Source organism: Ursus maritimus, unplaced genomic scaffold, assembly GCF_017311325.1.
Source record: "Ursus maritimus isolate PB19 unplaced genomic scaffold, ASM1731132v1 scaffold_10, whole genome shotgun sequence".
Lineage (NCBI taxonomy): Eukaryota > Metazoa > Chordata > Mammalia > Carnivora > Ursidae > Ursus > Ursus maritimus.
This window is the reverse complement of record NW_024423344.1, coordinates 10,568,284-10,588,865: the sequence shown is the minus strand read 5'-3', so window position 1 is coordinate 10,588,865 and position 20,582 is coordinate 10,568,284. Positions and strand designations below refer to the sequence as shown.

General features: G+C 46.5%; 1 long non-coding RNA gene across 1 annotated transcript; it reads right to left on the bottom strand.

Annotated features, from left to right (window-relative positions):
• Positions 1–2,083: 2,083 nt before the first annotated feature.
• LOC103664332 lies at positions 2,084–7,734 on the bottom strand. Its single transcript, XR_568995.2, has 2 exons — positions 7,472–7,734; positions 2,084–2,392 (listed from the first exon to the last, which is right to left on the bottom strand). It is a non-coding gene; the product is annotated as an uncharacterized LOC103664332 (long non-coding RNA).
• Positions 7,735–20,582: the final 12,848 nt, after the last annotated feature.

Sequence of the window (20,582 nt, the reverse complement as noted above, 5' to 3'; positions counted from 1 at the left end):
CTGTGAGCTTGTGCGCACACATGTGCACGCAGTTTCTCTCTCTCTCTCTCTCTCTCTCTCAAAATAAATAAACAAATCTTTAAAAAAAAAAAAAAGAATTAAACAATTCCTCTTTAACAAAGTCTTTGCCTCTCTGTCATTGGAATCCCAGCCAGCCTGACTTCTGATTAAATTTACGAAGTGGTGGAAGATGCTTCAGAGTGTATGCTGCTTGAAAGGTGGCCCCTCAGATGACCATGTGCCGTGGAACCGTTTGGTGCATGTGGCCGGCTTGCCGGGAAAGGCATTCCAGCACAGAGTGTGTGTGTCAGCACTGGCAAGAGACCACGCCGGGGCCGTGCATATGGATGTTTTAAGAAATGAGCAACAGTTGAGGATGGACGAAAGACACAGCCTGGGCACCCTCCCAATGCCTCTAATTACACCACTGACCCTCCTTTAGGGAAAGCTCAGCTCTGCTCATTTTCAGAGAGGTGAAATTGGCATCTGAAGACGTGTTTTTGAGATTTGAACACTGAGGTCTCTTTATGTAAGCATCAGCAATAAAACATCTTTATGTTGACCACACTTTCTTTCCCAGAGACATGAGAAAAGAACAGGACTTGCCTCGTAGGCCTAAAAAGAACACTCTGCTTCCTTTCTTAAAACCTTCCACCGTGTTTTTCTACCTTTGGTTTTGAGTTATAGAAAGATGGATATTTTTGTCCCTGAGCCAAGAAGCCCGTGTGCCCTGTGTCTTTCACACAGCAGCTGCATTTCACAAAAAAAGCAGTGTTTTTTACCTGATTTTTCCTGTGGCATTTAAAAAATCCGCACTGGACTTTGCCACATTCATTTTTTCCGTCCCAAAGGCACCAGTGTGAGCTGGTGGGAGGAAAAACATTAACTTCACTGAAGCCTGGGGAGAGGTCAGAGGATATGTCCGGAATCACACGGTGACTCAGAATACCTGTCCGCCTGGGCACTCTCGTAATCAGTCTGAAGGCTGGCCATTTAAACAGCAGGAGATATTTACTCATTCTGGAAGTCTCTTAGGCTGTGTTTCTAAATGGCCACCAGCTAGGTTAAGGGGGGGGGGGGGAATCACTTCATTTTTACTAACTATGCCAACACAACAAAGCGAAAATAAAAATATATTCATAAAAGTTTGTAGAAAGGTTCTCATGATAAATCTACAGTTGGTTATAATTAAGGTAGAGAAGTCTATTTGAAAGATGTTTCAAGCTTTAGAAGTTGATTTCACGGAGTAGGTCTGCACCCTCATGACCGACCCCATCCCCATCCCAACAGCGCCACTGTGAGCAAAACACCCCGAATGGTAAGACTCACATCTGAGCCCCTTGACATTTCACAATTTCTCTTACGTTTGGGCAACAACTGACTTTCCAAGACTCTCGAAGCCACTGTTTTGGTATTTACCTAGATACTTGTATTACAGAAAAATGTTAGGTAATTAGGAAAACAAAAAGGTGATTTATTTATTAATTTATTTTTAAAGATTTTATTTATTTATTTGAGGGAGAGCGAGAGAGTTCACAGAGGGAGAGGGGGAAGCAGACTCACCAGCAAGCAGAGAGCCTGATGCGGGGCTTGATCCCAGGACCCTAAGACCACCACCTGAGCAAAAGGCAGACGCTTAACCGACTGAACTACCCAGGTGTCCCACAAAAGGCAATTGAACACCCCTCTTCCACACTCCAGCAGTTTGGGATACCACCGTTAGGCCAGTTTTTGTCAATAAATCAACTCATGGCAATTATTGGTTCTAAATTTAAAGTTTCCCCTTTTATGTTCAGCTGTGGTTGAAATTCCTTTTTTCTCTGAATTTGCACTTCAGGTGGGACACAATTCTCTTGTCTCTCCTTTGCCTTTGCGTGCCAAACAATTCCAGGTCCTTTATCCAATCTTTTCCTAGCTCCCTCTCCCGCCCGCTGTGGGACTCCCCTCTGGGGCTGCCGCGAGCTTCCCGATTAGTTTCCCTTGGGTGCTTTGGAAATCTACACACCAGTGTTCCTCGCCCTCCAAAACAAAAACAAAGCAACTCACACACATTCACCCAGACTAACAGGAGGAGTGGCTCACCTTTCCCGGTTGGCATGCGTCATTTATTTCATATGTATTAGTACACACAGTCACCTGTGGCTCTCTTTGGCCATCTTATTGAGCAAACTAAATCCTAAGGTAGTCAAAAGCTTAGTGATATAACTAGAAAACTCTTCACCCCCGAATACGACAATGAAATGAAAACATGTCTTTCGAGAAGAAATTGGCTGTGACAATGACCGGAGAAGAAATCTCTAGAGTCCTTGGCAATGTTGGCAATTTAATGTCGCTCACGGAAACGTACGGGTTTCCTCCAGCTGATGATAATCACAGGAGCTGTTTCTACTGGCTGTAAAAAAAAAAAAAAGGGAGCTTGAAGGAAAAGTTTCTTTACAAGTTGAAAGTAAAAGAAGCTAGGCTGATAACAATTTCCATAGATTTTAGATAAGAAAAATTATAGATACTGGTTTCAGTTATTAAAAACGATGAGCTTAAGCCTTTTGATCCCTTAATTAAAGTTCTTGTTCAGAAAATGTGTTCAGACACAACCTTTAACTGCTCCATTTCTAAAATAGTATCATAAAAGCAGGAGAGGGAACAAATCTGTATGTATCTGTACTACAGGAGAAATCTTATCGCCAATTACTAAAGGGAAGGGCAGGAGTCCCAGCATGCCTGGTAAAGATCTTATGGAGAGGCACCAGGGACGAGGGGGCCATGAAAATGTCATTAAGGATAATGAAAGCCCAGGCATGATAAGAAAAAACAACAACAACAACAAAAATACAGCATTTCAGAGCAGCCTAGAAAAACCTGGAGCTGGAGACGCTCCTTTTTTTTTTTTTTTTTGGTCTAGAAGTTTGCATTTGCTCTGTTCCCTTTACCAGTGCTGTCTGAGCCCCTTGTACCTCATCTCCTGTTGTCTCCATCTTTGGCCTAAAATAAAAACCCCCAAGTTACGGTGTGCATTCCAGTATCTTGATCACTAAATGTCAGTCCAGTGAGAGGAAACATCCGTTAAAACAAAAGTGGATTTCTCACAGTTATTGTGGCTGGCACTGATCCAAGTTCAGATTTTTCACCCTTACCCCCCATCCCCTCCAAACCCTGACCCTCAGGGGGACTGGGGGGGAAAAGGAAGAGAAAGGAATGGAGCACATAATTTCTTTTCTTTCAGGTTCTCTAAGTAAATCCTGGGTTCTGGTTGGCCGGTGATAGGCAGATCTTACAGGTTTTATTTCTTTTTTATTTATTTATTTGAGAGAGAGAGTGAGAGAGCGCATGAGGAGGCAGGAGAGGGAGAAGGAGGCTCCCTGCAAGCAGAGAGCCAGACATGGGGCTCGATCCCAGGACCCTGGGGATCATGACCTGAGCTGAAGGCAGACACTTAACCAACTGAGCCACCCAGGCGCCCCAGATCTTAAGGTTTTTAAAACTCCAGCTGCTCTGATGGGTAGTGCCATCTAGTAATGGGCACTTTCAACGATGCATGTGCACACACTCTCAAATTAAGTTCTACCGTAGCAGTTTGAGCTTGCGTTCAGCACAGCAACTTGCCCGCTTTTTAGAGTGACCATCCGTGGTTCATCGCGTTTTAACACTACCTGCATATTCACCAGTGACGTGACTGAAGACTAATGCTATGTCCAAATTAAATCACTTATCTTGTACTTCACAGCCAAACGTGAAATCCTTGGTGTCTGAATTTGCTTCTCAAAGAATTTCCATTAGCCCAGTTCTTATTTCTCTCTCTCTTTTTTTTTAAAGATTTTATTTATTTATTTGACAGAGAGAGAGACAGCCAGCGAGAGAGGGAACACAAGCAGGGGGAGTGGGAGAGGAAGAAGAAGGCTTCCAGCGGAGGAGCTTGATGTGGGGCTCGATCCCAGAATGCAGGGATCACGCCCCGAGCCGAAGGCAGAGGCTTAAGGACTGAGCCACCCAAGTGCCCCCCCCCCCAGTTCTTATTTCTCAACAGGAAGCCATATAGACTTGGAAATTGACAAAAGACATGCAAGGGAGAGCCAAAGATGAGAACAGACAGAGGTCAAATATACAAATATACCCAAGCAAAGAGACACAAATAAGATATTTGGGGGTATTTTCACAAAAAAGTTGCCTCTTTAGAGAAGAAATTAAAATTAGACTTCTTTACCTGAATTTTCAGATATAACGCGCTTTGCAGAGTATTTGGAAAACTGAAATTCCCTCTCATTTTTATGATAAAATTGGATTTGTATTTCTCTAAAACAAGTATTAGACCCAGAGAAACACAAAGAGCTCAAGAAGAATGCAGCAAAGCATATGTCCCCCCAAATCACATATTTAAAGGTAAGATTATCTTTTACTGATAAATTATTAAAAGTACTACTCAAAATAAGTTACGGAATACGCATGCAAAGTAGAGTTATTTTTATATTTGTTGTAAGAAGCTTAAAAAGAAAGCACTATTGCCACAGAACAAAACAAATGAGAGACTGCGGAGTCACTTAGCTTCTGTCAAGTCTTAGTATTCCCTGAGAAGAGAATATACAAGCTGCAGTTTTTAAAAATTAGCCTGTCGTGGAAGCTTCTGGCATTTGGAAATGAATGGTTGATCTTGGTTAAAGCCTACAGGAGATGCAGACACTTTGATTCAAAATGCAATAGGATATCTGAGAGCTCTCCAGCCACAGAGAGAATCACCACAGAGCAAGGCTTGTGTAGCCCGGGGTTGGGCAAGAAGTCCATCTGGCAGTGAACTAAGGCAGGAGTCAGAACAAACACGATTGCAGCAAATTTCAGGCTACAGACAGCCATCCAACACATGAGAAGTCCAAACAGGTTGTTTATATGGCCTCTCTTCCCCCGCTGGAAGAGAAGTTCCACGTGCGCAGGGATTTTTAAATTTTGTTCGTGATCACACCCCCAGCTCCTGGAACAGTTCCCGGCTCAAATATTTGATGACTGGATGAACATCAACTAAGCTACAGAAGACAGATTTGTCAAAGGACATTGAATTCCGCAAATATCTAGTGAGCACCTAAGCTGCGTGATGTTAAGTGTCCACGTGTAGTTAACCGATACACAGCACTGCGATATGACACGAAAAGGCACAGAGCCGGGTAGGAGGAGGAGGACAGGCGGTGATGGCATCAAGGAGTGTCTTTGCAAAGAATGGCGTTGGTAGGAAAGGCTGAAACTTTCGCCAGGCCCCGGGCTTGGTGCTCAGTTCCGAGATCCCTGCCCAGAAACCACTTCATCTACTGTATGCCACCTAATGCTGGCTCGGTGTTCTTCTAGTAGGTGCTCAGTCAACGTCTGTGAATTGATGAGCAGGTAACAGGGACCCAGGGAGGGCATGGGATCTAGCTGCAGGGTCAGCGCGTGGCCAGGCCCAGCCAGGGAATCGCCCCGGGTTCCCTCCTTGTTCCCTCCACCTCCTTCACCGGAATGACCCTAGCCGGTCCGGATCTCAGACGGTCGAGTGAAATCTGAGAACTCCAGACCCAGAATTAAACATGAAAATGTGAAACCCCAGGGCTCCACTTAAGACTTTCTGAATCAAAATCCTGGTCGGGGAACCAGAAACTAGCATTTTAACCAAGTATCCAGGTAAGTCTCCCACATGTCAAAGTTTGGATTCTACTAAAGTAGGATTTTGTAGACAAGTAAAAAGATCTAATAAGAATTCTCTCTCAAGTACCCACATTAGTAACTGAAATCCCAAGGGCAAGGAAAACTAATATTTTGGGTGGTTACTGTGGACCAGGTACTATTCACGATGCTGTCACATAGAATAATTTAATATTCAAAAGTCCAAGGCGGTAGTTTTATTACATCTATTTTTAAAGAAACCAGCTCAAGGACAATAAATAACTTGCCTAACGTTGCACACGTGCCTGTGGGAATCCAGACCAGGTTTAATTCCTGAGATCACATTCTCCCTGATGTCTTGCTGCATTTTTGGAAATGCAGGATCGAGGGAACAGGGACATTCTGTAGTGCTTGTCTTCAAGAAATGTACATGCATTCAGTTACTGATCAGATGAATCTGTCAAGATGCATTTCTGGACATCAAGATTTGAGGTTTTAATTTATACAAGCATTAGGCATGTCTACATCATCTATGACTTTAATAATCCTAATAAAAAGGGGAGCACTGGGTAAAGTGGTTTGTCTGGGGCAGAACCAAAACACTCAGGGGCACAGGGCAGACGAGCACCTGAAGAGTGAACGCAGGGGTGAGGAGGGGTGCAGGGGTGAGGCGAGGTAGACAACAGGGGAGGTGCAGACTGTCCCCCTTACATACTGCTGGGCTCCAGCCAATAGTTCCTCCCCAGGGGCCAGGTCTCATATTTCAAAGAAAAGCCAAAAGTCCACCTTTGCACATGAAATATCCTGATTTTTAAACATAGATAACTAATTGAAACGTTTAAAACACACCTCAAAAGTCAAACAAACAGGTCTGGAAAACAAAATCTCCGGTCTAGAGTATACAAATCCCGGGGAGTTAAGCAACACAGAGCGACTGGGATATTGTTAAGCGTGAAATGGTTAGATCAGAGACGTGTCCATGCCTTCTGCTTACAAGAGGCTACAGCCTCGCCATCACTACTGCTGGTTTAATTCGATAAAAACCCTCATTGCATCATCTTTTGATTCTATACGGGCATAGCAGATGCGGCCCGAAGGCCGAATTTTTGTAAATTGAATCGGACCTATTAACTTACCACACTAGGGATGATAACCTTATCACTCCAGCTTGGGAGTGACCATTATTTGGTATTGGCCAACTTTAAATTTGTAATCCCCTGGTTTTTCAGCTCATTTTAAAAGAAAATGGGGTAAATTCTGGGGAGAAGAACCTTCAGTTTTGTCAGCACCCCATACTGCATCTGCTTTATAATAACTGCGTTGGTTGATTTCCTAAGCGGAACTTGTCCAGTACTGAAGCATGGAAGCAGCTGTTTCAGAGCAGAAATTCTCTCCCACACACAGAGACCTAATAATGAGTGATTTACTATATAGGATATACGTTCTAAAACAGCAAGTTTACAACAACTGAGTTTTCGTCCCTATTATTATTTAATGATTTTGTAATGTTAATTCACGAATGACCACGAGCAAGCCCATGAGTTTTTGTTGTTTCTAACATATCCACGGTCTACATAATACTCCACTCTTTCGATACTGGCATTGCCTTCGGGGATATTTTCTTATCTATTTTACGGCAGGGTTAAAAAGATACCTCTCCCTCGGTCGGTGCCTTTATGTTTGCAACGTGTATGCATTTATTTCTGTTATCAAGTGAGGCGATGTTCACCCACCCAGGCAGAAACCATCGTTAAATCAAGTTCATACAATGTCACAACGTCACCAGTCTAAGGATGTTAAACGCAGCACAGACGCACGAGCATCGGTGTGAACAGATGAAAAAGGCACTTACAAGGATGACCCGCAAAGATTCCTAGTTTCAAGACCCAACAAAAAGCCTCCAGGAAGTGAAGTCGGCAGGTTCTAATTTCACTTATTTTCATGGCTATGGTGGTTTTTTTTTTTTTTTTAATTGTTATTGTAGTTTTCCACTATGAAAGCAAAGCGCATCAGAGGAGCCTGGTGGATTTCTGAGCAGAAAAGCCTCCTGTCTCCCGGAAGTGTGACGGAGCCGAGTTCCCGGAGCCGCGCGGCCGCGGGCCACAGGGAAGCGCCCCGCCCCCTCCCCCGTCACCGCCTCCGCCACCCCCTCCGCGGCCGTGCGGCCGGGGCTGCACCGGGCTGGGCGGGGCCGGCGCGCCGCTGCGGGCTGGGGTTTTTTTTTGCTGTTTCTGGAGAGCTCCGCGGTGCTAACCCAACCCGCCCGCCGGCTGCGGGGCTTTACAAAAACTAGAGAACTTGCTCGGCACGCCCAGATTTCCTGCTCCCAGGAGCTGGGCTCGCAGCCGGCTCCCGGTCCTCCAGCCACCGAGCGGGCTCCCGCTCCCTCCTCCCTCCATCTCCGCCCCGCCCCCTCTTACTTACTCAACCCTTCTTCCTACCGCCCTGCCCCTTCTCCCCCCACCCCCCCGCCTCCTTCCTCCACTTCTGCCCCTCCCTCCCCTTAGCTCCCCTTGCGTCTCCCCCCTCTTTCCCTCACTTCTCGAGCTCACCTCCTCCTACCTCACCTTCCTCCTTTTTCCACCTCCGCCCCTCCCCCACCTCTTACCTCCTTCTTCCTTAACTTCTTCCCTGTCCAGCTTCCTCCCCCACCGGTTTCCTTCCCACGTCCTCCCCCCTCTTCCTCCTCCCCTTCTTCTTACTCACCCCTTCTTCCTGTCTCCCTCCCTCTCTTCCTCACCCCATACCTCCTTTCCCTCACTTCTTCCCTCCCCTACCTCCTCCCCCCTCCGTCCTTCTCCCATCCTCTAACCTCACTTCCCTCTCCCACCTCCCCCCTACTTCTCCTGCCTCCCATTCGTCCTACCCCCTCCTCCTTCCTCCGTCTTTGCCAGTCCCCCACCTCGTCCTCTCGCTCTGTCCCTTTCTGTCTCCCCTTCTCCCAGCTACTTCTCTCAACTTCTTCCTTTACATCTTCCCTCCTCTTCCAACCCTTCCTTCCTCCACCTCTGTCGCTACCCCTTTTCTTACTCATCCCTTCTTTCCTACCTCCCTGTCCTCTTCTTCTAAACCCTCACGTCTATCTNNTTCCCTCATTTCTCCCCCTCCCATCTTCTCCTACCCCCACTTCTATCATCCTCCCTTCTGCCCCTCCCCCACCTCCTCTCACCTCCCACCTCATTTCCCCACCTCCTCCCACCCCTTCTCCTCCCTTCTTCCCTGGCCCCCAGCGCACTGGGCGCTTCGCTCATTTCGGGGCAAACTCAGATTTGGGCTGAATGTGGTCTTGAGGCCGTCAGGCAGGAATTCAGATGAGAAAACTTTACTGGCACCTCCACCTGGAGGGGTGTCCTGGAGCTCCGGGTGGCGTTTCGGCTGGCCTTCAAGTCTGCGTGGGGAAAGCGCTGAATTTATATCGGGGCCCGTGGTCCCAGCCCCAAGGGCAGCGCCCTCCGCTTTTTTTTTTCAGTTTAACGACGATTCTGCTCTTGAAGGTTCGCACAGATGAAAGCGCAGCAGTACTTTTGTGTTAGAGAGGGACGTGAGGGCTCAAAAGGAGACTGAGAGGGACAGAGGCCAGGGGAGGCAAGAAAACGGGGAGTAAGTTGGTGCTGGGGTTCTGCTAGATGGGATCCTTTACCACGGAGGTTCCTATTTTGGACGCCAGCACAGGGGGGTAGGTAGATGTCAAGGTAAGGTGGCCAGGACAGCAGAATCCCATGGAAGGACGGTGTATTTCCATTGCCAGCAATGATGGCCACACAGTCTTGGTTTCCACACCCTCCCATCCCCATCAAAATCAGTAGATCACCTGGGTCTCTTATTCCCATTTGCGCATTAGGACCCTGAGGCCCGGGTAGGCTAAGTGACTTGGCCATGACCACACAGCTCTTAGTGGCAGACCCAAGACTCAAACCTACATCTGTCTGACTCCAAAACCCAAAACCTGACTTAGTATTTGCTGGTCCAAGACAGCTTCAGTCCAGCTTGAACACGGATTGGTTTGCAGGACGGTCTGGTAGATTGGCAGGTAGGTACGTGCTTACAGTTCTTCCAGACTTGTGTTTCACAAGTGACACAGTCAGGGCATCTTTACCCCCAGGATGTTCCTGAGGCCTTTCATTAGCAGGAATCTCTGAATTCCTAGACCCTCTCCAGAGTGGGTACTTACAGAGCTATTGTCTCTAGTTAACCCAAATCTCCTTTTGGCTCATTAGGGAAACCCCCTGGGCCCTAGACTGGCATCCCAATGCAAAATCACTGGACTATCCAATAGGATTTTTAGCTATCCCCTAAATTCTCTATCTCCTACAAAGGAAATAAACAGTAGGAGGGGGAGACGAACAAGGCAAATCAAACCTGAGGGTTTAATGGGGCCCTTGCAACACATCCAGAAATCTCTGCTGGACTATGAAATACACCGTGGGAAAAGCTGGGATTCTCTGTTCCTATGGTATGCAACGGGGTGACTTACTCTGGAGATGAGGAGATGGTTGCCGGGTGGAGAGGGCGATGGGATATATGTGGTTCAGCATGTATGTGCGCTCCTTTCCTGTTTGTCCCCAGCAATATAAAACACACCTGTTTCTGTTAGGCTCCTCTGATGTTGTTTTTTTTTTTTCAGAAGGTTTCAAGATACCACGAAGGATGTTTTTTGCTTCAGTTGTATTTTCATTACTAGTTGATATCTGTACGCTCGTTCGTCACCAGGACACACCCTAATCCTCACCCAAAAATAAGATAAAGTTTTGAGAAGCCCAGCCTGCTAAGAATGTCAGTGGGATGACTGGTTCTTACATGTAATGTTCTATGCGTGTTCCAGTGGAGTGCGGAGGGAACGGGTGTTTAAAAGGCTGTGTCGCGAAATAATACTCAGGCTGCCGTCTGAGGGTTCATTGATTCCTAAACATCGGACAGCTACCATCTTGATAAATAAATCCCCACAGGAGCCCTAGGAAGTTACCCTCCTGGTTATTCTTTCTTCATTTTTATAGGTTAAGATCCGAAGCCGCTGAAAGGAGGCCTCCTACGTACAATTTGACCCCCGAGCCTTGGTGGTGGTAGTGGGCACGTGAGATGGGGGCCCGCGGCTCCCTAGGCAGACAGCAGAGTGAGGAGGGAAAATGGTGCCCCTGGCCACCTCCACGACGAGTCACAGATCCCTGCTATGGAAGGGGCCTCTGCTCTGGCCCCAGGCAGCTGCTCTGCCACAGAATCGGGCCACTTTCTCCAGGGTGGCCAACTATCCCTGATCTTTCTATCACCACAGACTACGTCGTAGAAGATGACGCGGAGGCTGCCCCAAGGGCCTCCTGCTTCTACAGGGAACTAATGTCCTGCTTTCCTAGGATTGAGGAGGGACCAGGGAACAGGGTCTGAGAAACCCCGCCTTCCTGCAGGGCCCCTGAGGAGGGGAAGAGGACCAGGCAAGTCCAAAGGAAGCAAAGCCTAGTGCAGTGCCTGAAGCCGACAGGCCACCTCCCTAGGCAAGGGACTGAGACTCGGCTGTTCAGTGGCCCTTGGAGCCCTCTGCTCCTTGGGGGCCACCCTGCAGACTCCACTGCCCAGGCCCATCAGCCCCCGGGGTGCCCTGGGCCCCAGACCTCTCCTGGCGGTTGTGGCTCTGCTGGATACCATCCCGGTATCATTCCTAGGGAATCCGGAGGCAAGTCCAGGCGAATGTGCTCTGGGAGGAACAATGGGCATGTGTTTGCCATTTGACTGAGACCATCTACGAACAATGCTTGGATCCCAGGTCTGGCTCTGGGGCCAGGGAGCTTCAGGCCTTTGCAGTGGCAGAACAGTGAGGGAGGTACTCTGGGCTTTCAGCACCTCTTAAATCATCCCGGAGAGCGAGCCACTTACTTCCACACGCACAGGCTGCCGCTGGCTCTGTCACAAGAAGATGAACTGCGAGTAATAAAATCAAGATGAAGTTCTGTGTAAATCTTTCCAGCTCACAAAGATTGTAGAAAGTTGGAGATGAAAGGCATATTAAAGACCATCTAGTTCTATCTCCTCGTCCCGCAGCTGCGAAACCTGAGGCCCAGGGAAGCGTGTGGACCAACCTGCCACCACAGGGCGCTCCTCGGGGTGGCTGGCGCGCTGCATCCTTGCTGTCCTGCTAGTCACACAGTATCTTTTGATTTTTGAAAACAGTTAAGGAGAAATCAGTCCTCCAGGATCTTCACCTCCCTCTCCGTTGATTGTTTCCAGCTGCTAAAAATTGGCATGGTTGAAAGTGGGTCGCCCTGCCTGTCACCGAGGGTCAGCGCTCTGGGGAGTGCTGATTGGGAGGCTCGGAGAACAGGCAGGTGATTGGAAGCATAATTGCCAGTCGTCTCCCTGGCACCTGGGGATTTCTGTCATTCAAGTCTCTGGGTGTGTGCCCTCAGCAAATACTAACCCACAGAGTCAATTGCCAACTCCAGTCATCTGTACATTTACCCTCTGGGGATGGAAAGCTGGAGGAAATGCGATTTCCTAATCTACTTGGCCTCGGATGGAAAGATGTTTTTGCCTGATGAAAGCCCTCAGAGAGTAAATGCAAGTTTAGGACCTACAGTGCACTCCAGGCCCTTTGTGGGACCTGGCTGTAGAGGGAAAAAAAAAACAAACCCAACAATGTCACAGATGGTTCTGGCTCTCTCTTTGCCTTAGTGAAGACCTTGGTTGAGACAAGGTTAAAGACCTTGGTTGCAAGCGATCAGCTCGAGCTGGGTGAGGCAGTAAAGGAAATGTGTGGATACAGCAATATCTCCTGAAGCCCAAGGACAGATGGCTGCTAGGAACCCAGGCAGGACTCCTTCTTCAGCGTTCGTCTCTGCTCCAGGTCTCTCTCTGCCATCGGCTTTCCTTTCTTCTCTGTGGGCAGCCAGCCGGGCTACAGATGATCCCTCCATGGAAAAGATTAGCTGTAGGTGACTGGCCGGCCCAGGAGAGAACGTGTGACTGGCCCAGCCTGGGTCAGGTGCACAATGAAGGTGGCCACAGGTAGGGTGCCCTACCTCCCGGGTGGCTGACGGGCAGGGCAGCCCTTCCAGACAGAAGAATGAAGTGTGGTGGACAGACATTTTAAAGTGTGACTATCCTAGGCTTCAATCAGATTAGTTATTGATACAGAAAGAGTGGTCCGGGGGCGCCCGGGTGGTGCAGTTGTTAAGCGTCTGCCTTCGGCTCAGGGCGTGATCCCGGGGTCCTGGGATCGAGCCCCATGTCAGGCTTCCTGTTCAGCGGGGAGTCTGCTTCTCCCTCTTTCCCTCCCTACCTCCATGCTCTCTCACTTAAATGAATACATTAATTTTTTAAAAGTGCAATTTTAAGCTCCTGTGTGTTGAGAGACATATATGCACACATACATATGTGTTTAGAAATCCAACTTATTTCCAAAAAGCATTGGAAGCAACTTCCAATAAAAACACAGAGGAAATATAACCAAAAGCCATTAATACTAAAAAAGAAGTAAAAGGCATGTAGCAAACAGCTTGCAGTTGAACAAAGTGACAAAAGATGGACAGGCTATCATGCCTGGCCTGAATTGACTCGTAAACCTAGTTCTGAACTTTCTAATATTCAAGGCAAAGAAGAGAATGTTATGAATTAAATTGCTCTTATTATTTAAACAGTGTAAACCTCAAGAATGGTTCTCAAAATACAGTCTAGGGACTATTGTGGTCCTCAAAACCCTTTCTGAGGATCCATAGATCAAGACCATTTTCATAATACTGAGGCATTGTTTGCTTCTTTCACTCCCGTTCTGTCAGGAGTGCCCAGTGGAGTTTTCTAGAAGTTACATGTCATGTAATATTATCACAGACAGAATGCAGAAGCAGGTAGACAAAACCAGCTGTCTTCTACTAAGCCAGACGTTCAAGAGATTAGCAAAAATTTAAAACAATGTCACTTTTCTCACTAATTTATTTTCGTTTTGGAAATTTATTTTCACAAAACGTTAATTATGTTGGTGTTTTATGGGTTTATTGCTATTATTTTGAATGAATAAAAAATATTTAATTTTTGTTTTAATTTCTAATATGGTAAAGCATTGTGGTTATATTCCAGAGAAGTAAAAAACTCAGATTTTCAACAATTTTTTAAGAGTGCAAGGGGATTCTGAGACCAAATGTTCAAGAACTACTGATCAGGAGTATTACTATTATTTACGCATCCAAGATGGTGATTTCTTGCCCCAAAAGTTTCTTTCTAGAAGGCGGTGGTCCTGGCTACATTTGATCCCATGCAAAACTAAAATCACTTCATGAACAGATGAGGTATCATTTTTTTATACATACATTCATTTATTCCTCATTTTATCTGTTCAAGAAATATTTACTGAGCTCCTGGTATGTATGCTCCAGGTATAGCACCTTATTCTGGGAAGACAGTGGAGGGTAAGACAAACACGATTCCTGTCTTCATGGAAACCTGCGATCTAGTTTGCAAAGGAGAAACAGTGATGACTTGAAAATTCAGGATCGATGTAAAACCGGGTGGAAAGTACTTTTGTTTGTATTCACATAAACTACCAATTTAAAAAAATACTATTTATTTTAGTGAGTCTGAAGACTTAAGGTTGAAGAGTTTCCTGGCAGGAGGACGTCATTTGACAGGTATTAGATTTACTGGTGATTCAAGTTACAGTGGCCCTAGTCCGTTATTATGGTCTTTACAAGTATGATATGTTTTGAGAAAATTCAGTGTAGGTAAACAGAAATCTACATTAGAAAGCATTATACTTGCATTACAAAAAGGTTTCTCGTTTTGGAAATACTATACTGGACTTATAGAGGGAGTGATCAATAACCTTATTGAATGAACAGTTCATTGTGTACTTAAAATTTGATTCACATTATCACAATTGATTCACAACTTTTCAGCTACATGTATCATACATTTAGGAAGATGAAATCGTATTGTACAGTTACAGTAGAAAAGGAGAACACAGGCTTCTAGTTGTGGCCAGCGACTGATGTTCGTTGAGCCTTAGGCCAGGAGGAAAAGTTCAGAATTGGTAAAAGAGGGGTGCCAAAGAAAATATGAACTGTGAGGTGTAAGTAGAGCTTAATTTCTTTGTTTGACAGCATGGTTGGGCCGGAAGGTTAAGGCAATGCATGTAAATTTAGTCAAAAATCTTTTATCGTGTCCTTGTCAATTCATGGAAAGATGTAGGGTAGAGGTAGGGCAAATTAGATTGATTTGTAGCTGGTTGAACAGTCACTTCCCAAAAGTCTTGAAATGGATCCATTTCAATTTTGAGGGAGGTCCCTAGTGACTTGCCCCAGGAATCTACCTTCAGCCTCACTCAGTACAATATTGTGATAAGTGATATCCTGAAGAAATCTGACGGTGACAAATATGGGAGAATAGCTTATACTTTAAGATGCTAGGGCAAGGGTCCAAAAATATTTTCAAAGGTTGGAACAATGTGTCAAGTCTAATAAGATAGAATTTAATAGGGAAGTATCCCACAGTAAAAATCATCCAAACAAGTTCAGATGTTTGGAACCTGGCGTGTTTAAATGGAACCAGGATAGGGCAAATACAAAAATGTACCTGTAAAGGTTTTGTTATGAGTAGGCCTCCACTTGGCATCTAGGATGTTTCACAAAGCTCCATGATAACAGTAGACGTTAGACCGGGGAACAGGACGATGAGGGTGGAGAACAAACTCTGGTGGGGAGTGTGGTTTAAGAGTACAATATACAAAAGAAAAAATAAATGACTTCTTAAAATGCTACGTAAGAGGCCTTGGGTTGTATTAATAGAAATATTCTGTCCAGAATAAAAGAGGGGATGGTCCTGCTCTACTCTACAATATTGGAGGCAATTCTGGGTGACTGTCTTTTATGGAGACTTTGACTAGCTAGAATATGTAGAGAAGACAGCAACTAATATGGAAAGGGTCTTGAAACGATGTCATGTCCCTGCTCTCAACACTGCAGAGTGTGGTCCTAGAACTTCAAGGCTACATGACTCCTGGCTACCTCTTAATCCTCCCTTCTGATTTCTCTCCCCTTCTCCATTTCAGCATGGCTGGCCTCCTTGATATTTCTCAAACATCAAGCATTTATCCCTTGCAGGAACTTTGCTCTTCCCCCTACGTACTCACCTGGCTCATGCCCTCCATGCCGCCAGGTCTTTGCTCAAACGTCACTTCCTCATTTGGACCTCCCTTACCTCCCAACCTAAAGAAACACTCCCATTTCCCAGTCTCTTTACCTAGCTTTTCCTTTAGTATACTTATCAGTACCTAACATTATGTTACAAATTTACAGCCCCTATTGCCTTTATCAATAGAATGTAAGTCCCAAGATACCACCTTACGCCAGTTAGAATGGCAAAAATAGACAAGGCAAGAAACAACAATTGTTGGAGAGGATGTGGAGAAAGGGGATCCCTCCTACATTGTTGGTTGGAATGCAAGTTGGTACAGCCACTCTGGAAAACAGTGTGGAGGTCCCTTAAAAAGTTAAAAATTGAGCTACCCTATGACCCAGCCATTGCACTACTGGGTGTTTACCCCAAAGATACAGACGTAGTGAAGAGAAGGGCCATATGCACCCCAATGTTCATAGCAGCATTGTCCACAATAGCTAAATCGTGGAAGGAGCCGAGATGCCCTTCAACAGATGACTGGATTAAGAAGTTGTGGTCCATATATACAATGGAATATTACTCAGCAATCAGAAAGAACGAGTTCTCAACATTTGCTACAACATGGACGGCACTGGAGGAGATAATGCTAAGTGAAATAAGTCAAGCAGAGAAAGACAACTATCATATGATTTCTCTCATCTATGGAACATAAGAACTAGGAAGATCGGTAGGGGAAGAAAGGGATAAAGAAAGGGGGGGTAATCAGAAGGGGGAATGAAACATGAGAGACTATGGACTCTGAGAAACAAACTGAGGGCCTCAGAGGGGAGGGGGTGGGGGAATGGGATAGACCGGTGATGGGTAGTAAGGAGGGCACGTATTGCATGGTGCACTGGGTATTATATGCAACTAATGAATCATTGAACTTTACATCGGAAACCGGGGATGTACTGTATGGTGACTAACACAATATAATAAAAAATCACTAAAAAAAAAAAAAAAGAATGTAAGTCCCAGGATGGCTAGAGCTCTGCTCGCTTCCTGGCTCTGTACCTTGCTCCTGATACACCTTAGGTTCTCAGTGAGCACATTTTGAGGAACTCAAAGGCCATACTGCAAGCCCACAACAGGGCAGCCTCTGAGAGCTCCATCACACGCTGAAGGATCTACTTCGTGGAAGAGGCCTCTTCCACCCACATGGCCAGGCGAGAATGATGAGTGGGCACTCAAGGCAAGGCGTTTTGGGATTCGCAGACTCAATATAAAGAAATATTTCGAAGAGCTGGAAAGGGTGGGCCACTTGGAACCTCGCCGCCACAGGGCATGTTTCCTCGGGTGTGAGAAAGTCACTCGTCGGAGGCATTGTTTGGGACTTGAATTCAATGATAGCTAAGATTTTTTTCTATTCCAATTTTATGAGACTGTCACAGGTTAGGCCACCTCTTTCTTGTTGAAACATTTCTGAATTTGGTCTACCGAAATAAGTTTTCTTATGTGAACACATTTTCAATGTTTTGAATGTGATAATAGGATTCGATTTGTAGAAACGATGCCCATTTTCTGAAACATGGTCTGAAATATGTGAGATTTAGAGGAGAAAGTTGGATCGTGTGCGGATTGTGTGTCATTCTGTATTCTCTGACAGCAACCCAAGAACGATCAAAATATACCTAATTTTTCTTATTCACATGCCCAATGTGCTCACCAGCCTTATAAATAATCACAAATGTTGCTTTCTCAGTATCTTTCTAGATAAGACATGGCATCTGTCCCAAGGAGAATGATTTTAGCACTCAACAGCTGAGAAAGGAAATGAATGATCCCATTGTGACTACTAGGGCAATTTAGGTAGTCAGGAATTATTCTGGTATGGACAAAGAGTAAACAAGACCTTGGTATGCTTTTTCAATGAGGCAAAAGTTTTCTTTTGGAAAACAGCACTAAATGTTTAACACAGAGCTCAGAGAACACTGAACACAGAGATCTGTGTATTTTTACAAATTAAAACAAACAAAAAACCATAATAGGGCTTGCAGAAGACTCTGTGTTTCTCGCTTGGGGAAATGGGACAAAATATCAGCGTGGAGGGACTCCAGGCGCCTTCCAGTTAATATCTCCAGCACGGACTGACTCCCACAGTTCTGAAGGAGGCCAAGAACAGAGATAGAGCTTGAAAGTGTGTCATGGGAATTTGTGACTGTTTCTCTGGCTGAGTGATGAGATTTTTGCTGTCTGTAAATGTCTGAGGTCAGAACCCCACGCCTAGTGTTCTGTTAACCTAAAAAGAAAAAGTCTTTCCTAAAATACTAAATTTGTAAAACTTATTTCAAAAAGCAAACAAAAAAGCCCAAACACAATTTCAGCACCTTAAAACAACAACTACTGAGCTGTATAAAGGCAGACACAGGGGTGAAGCTTCTTTCTCTCCCAACAGCAGCCAGATTCTAGAATACAGTTTTGTGAGAAGGGAAAGGTAGGATATGGATGTGTGACACTGGCTCTTAGCAACTTCCCAGGAAATTGAATTTGTCCAGAAATGGGGTTAATGAAGCCAGAGCGGACCCAAGATGAGAAATTCCTTCGTCCTGGGGAATGGAACACCGGATGTTCTTGCCTGGGCATGAGCGCTTCGTGGTGGCTTTCCTATGGGAATCTAGATTGTTTGGGCTGGCTTTTGGGTCCTACCCAGGGCTGCCGGCTGGGCCTCTCTTTCCTAGATCCTCTTGTGCTCCATGGAGTAAATCCGTGGAATCAAGACAGCTAACCAGGGTGACACCAGGGTCGGAGACGCACTACAATTGTTCTTTATGCTTTACTGGCCTACTGCACATGGGGCAGACCAGTTCCTTAAGGACAGGGATGCCGCTTGTGACCATTGTATCCGCAGCCCCAAAGTCAGCCATCAGGAGAGGTTTTTTGTTACTATGAAATGAAGTGAAAAGGTCCAAAGGAACGCATGCCTGCATTGACCTTCCTACCAATGGCACCAAGTGCATATTTTGGTACAAGAGTGTGGTTTTCTTCCTCCGCATTGTTTGGGATTCTCAAGTAATGGACACCACATACATCTTGTCCCCTGAAGACTCAGTTCTTTGGTGGGCTGGGTAGTGAGGGCAGGGTCTGCGTTCTTGCTCACCATGGAATCTCCCATACGGTGCCCAGTACCCCACTGATGATCAGTAAACATTTGTTAAATAAGTAAAAATATAAAAATTGAAAATATTGAAAGAAAGAAAGAAAGAAAGAATGAAAAAGAAGAAAGAAAGAAAGAAAGAAAGAAAGAAAGAAAGAAAGAAAGAAAGAAAGAAAGTGATGGCTACTGGCCCCACTTGCACCTACCGGGCGGCTTACATTACCCAATAAACGGGGCTCTTTCAAAACACAGCATGTTAGGAAACTGAATTTCCCTAAAGGGAAAAGATGTTAGCACAGCAGGCCCTTTTTCCTACCGCTTTCTGGGAAGGTGAGTAGAAACATGGGACATAACTTCCCAGGGTCCTGGGCCCGCACTGACCGATGGCCTTTCAGAGGTGACCTGGTGCAACACCTCGCCCCCCCCCCGGCCCCGCCCCCGGCCTTGCTCATCAGACCATTAAGAGCCCCAGAAAGGAGAGCGGGCTGGTTCGGAGGCCAGGAGGGCTTGTCGTGTCCGGCCCCCGCCCCCGCCGCGCGGCTAGGTAACCGCTCTGGCTCCCGCCCGCCCCGCGCGGCCACCAAGTGTTTCAAAGGTGAGGATCGGGCGAAATGTGGCGGGGACAGAGGGCGGCGCGGCGTGCACTGGCCCCGCGCTGCCCCCGCCTCCCGGGGCCTCCATTTGGTGAGTTCACCGCGGGCTCCAGAGCCAGGAGAGAGACACCTGCCGGTGGCACGCGGCAGTGCGGGTCCCCGAGAAGCCCTGGGCCCTGGGAGGCCAGCGGGGAGGGGGCCGCGCCGAACCCGGAACCCGGCTCCTCTGAAGCCACTTCTTGATTCCGTTTCCAAGGACCCAACACGATCTCTTCTCTGGACCTTCTTCTAAAAGATTTTTGAAAAACAGACATATGTTCACGTATAGGGAGCCCAAATGTCTCGCTGCCTTGGCCCTTCTGGACATGGTCAGCCAGCCAGCCTCCCCACACCTGTTCCCAGGGCCGCGGGGCCAAGTCAATACAAGAACCGGCCTCCGCAATCAGCGGGTCCTTGAAAGAGAGGGCAAAGTCCCGCTAGGCTGCTGCTTTTTTTTTTTTTTTTTAAGTTATTTATTTATTTAATAGTAATCTCTACACCCACCTTGGGGCTCGAACTCACGAGCCCGAGATCAAGAGTCACATGCTAGTCCAGCAGAGCCAGCCGGTCGCTCCTGTCTAGGTTTCTTTTAAGTTCAACTGCATAGGTTAGCCAGATTGCTCTCTGGGAAACATTTGCCTGGGCTCTGTGAGCTTCAGGCCAAACCCCAAACCACTGCCTGCTCCTGTGTGTGTGTGCATGTGTGTGTGTGCGCGCACACGCTCACGTGTGTTGCATTTCTGCACGCATGTGGGAGGGCGTGCAAGGTAAAAACTGGATGTGTTAGAAGTCACAAAGAAGGGAGCAAAGTGCAGTGAGAACAAACACGAACAACTCCCTTTGCACAGGCTAGTGGGAAAGGAAGGACTAACCTGGGAAATTCTAATCGTCAACTTTCCTTGACCATCAAGCACCAGAAAAAAGAACTCCATGAAGGCTGAAGAACTAAAAAGTCTTCTGGGGGCTGCTGGTCTGGAGCGAATCCCTGCAGAATGAGGGAGATTTGAGTCCCTGTAAGGCAAGGGGTGAACAGGGCTTTCCATTTCGGGGGGTGGGGGTGGTGGTGGTGGACAGTGGCTTAGGGTGAGATGCTGCTGGCTAAG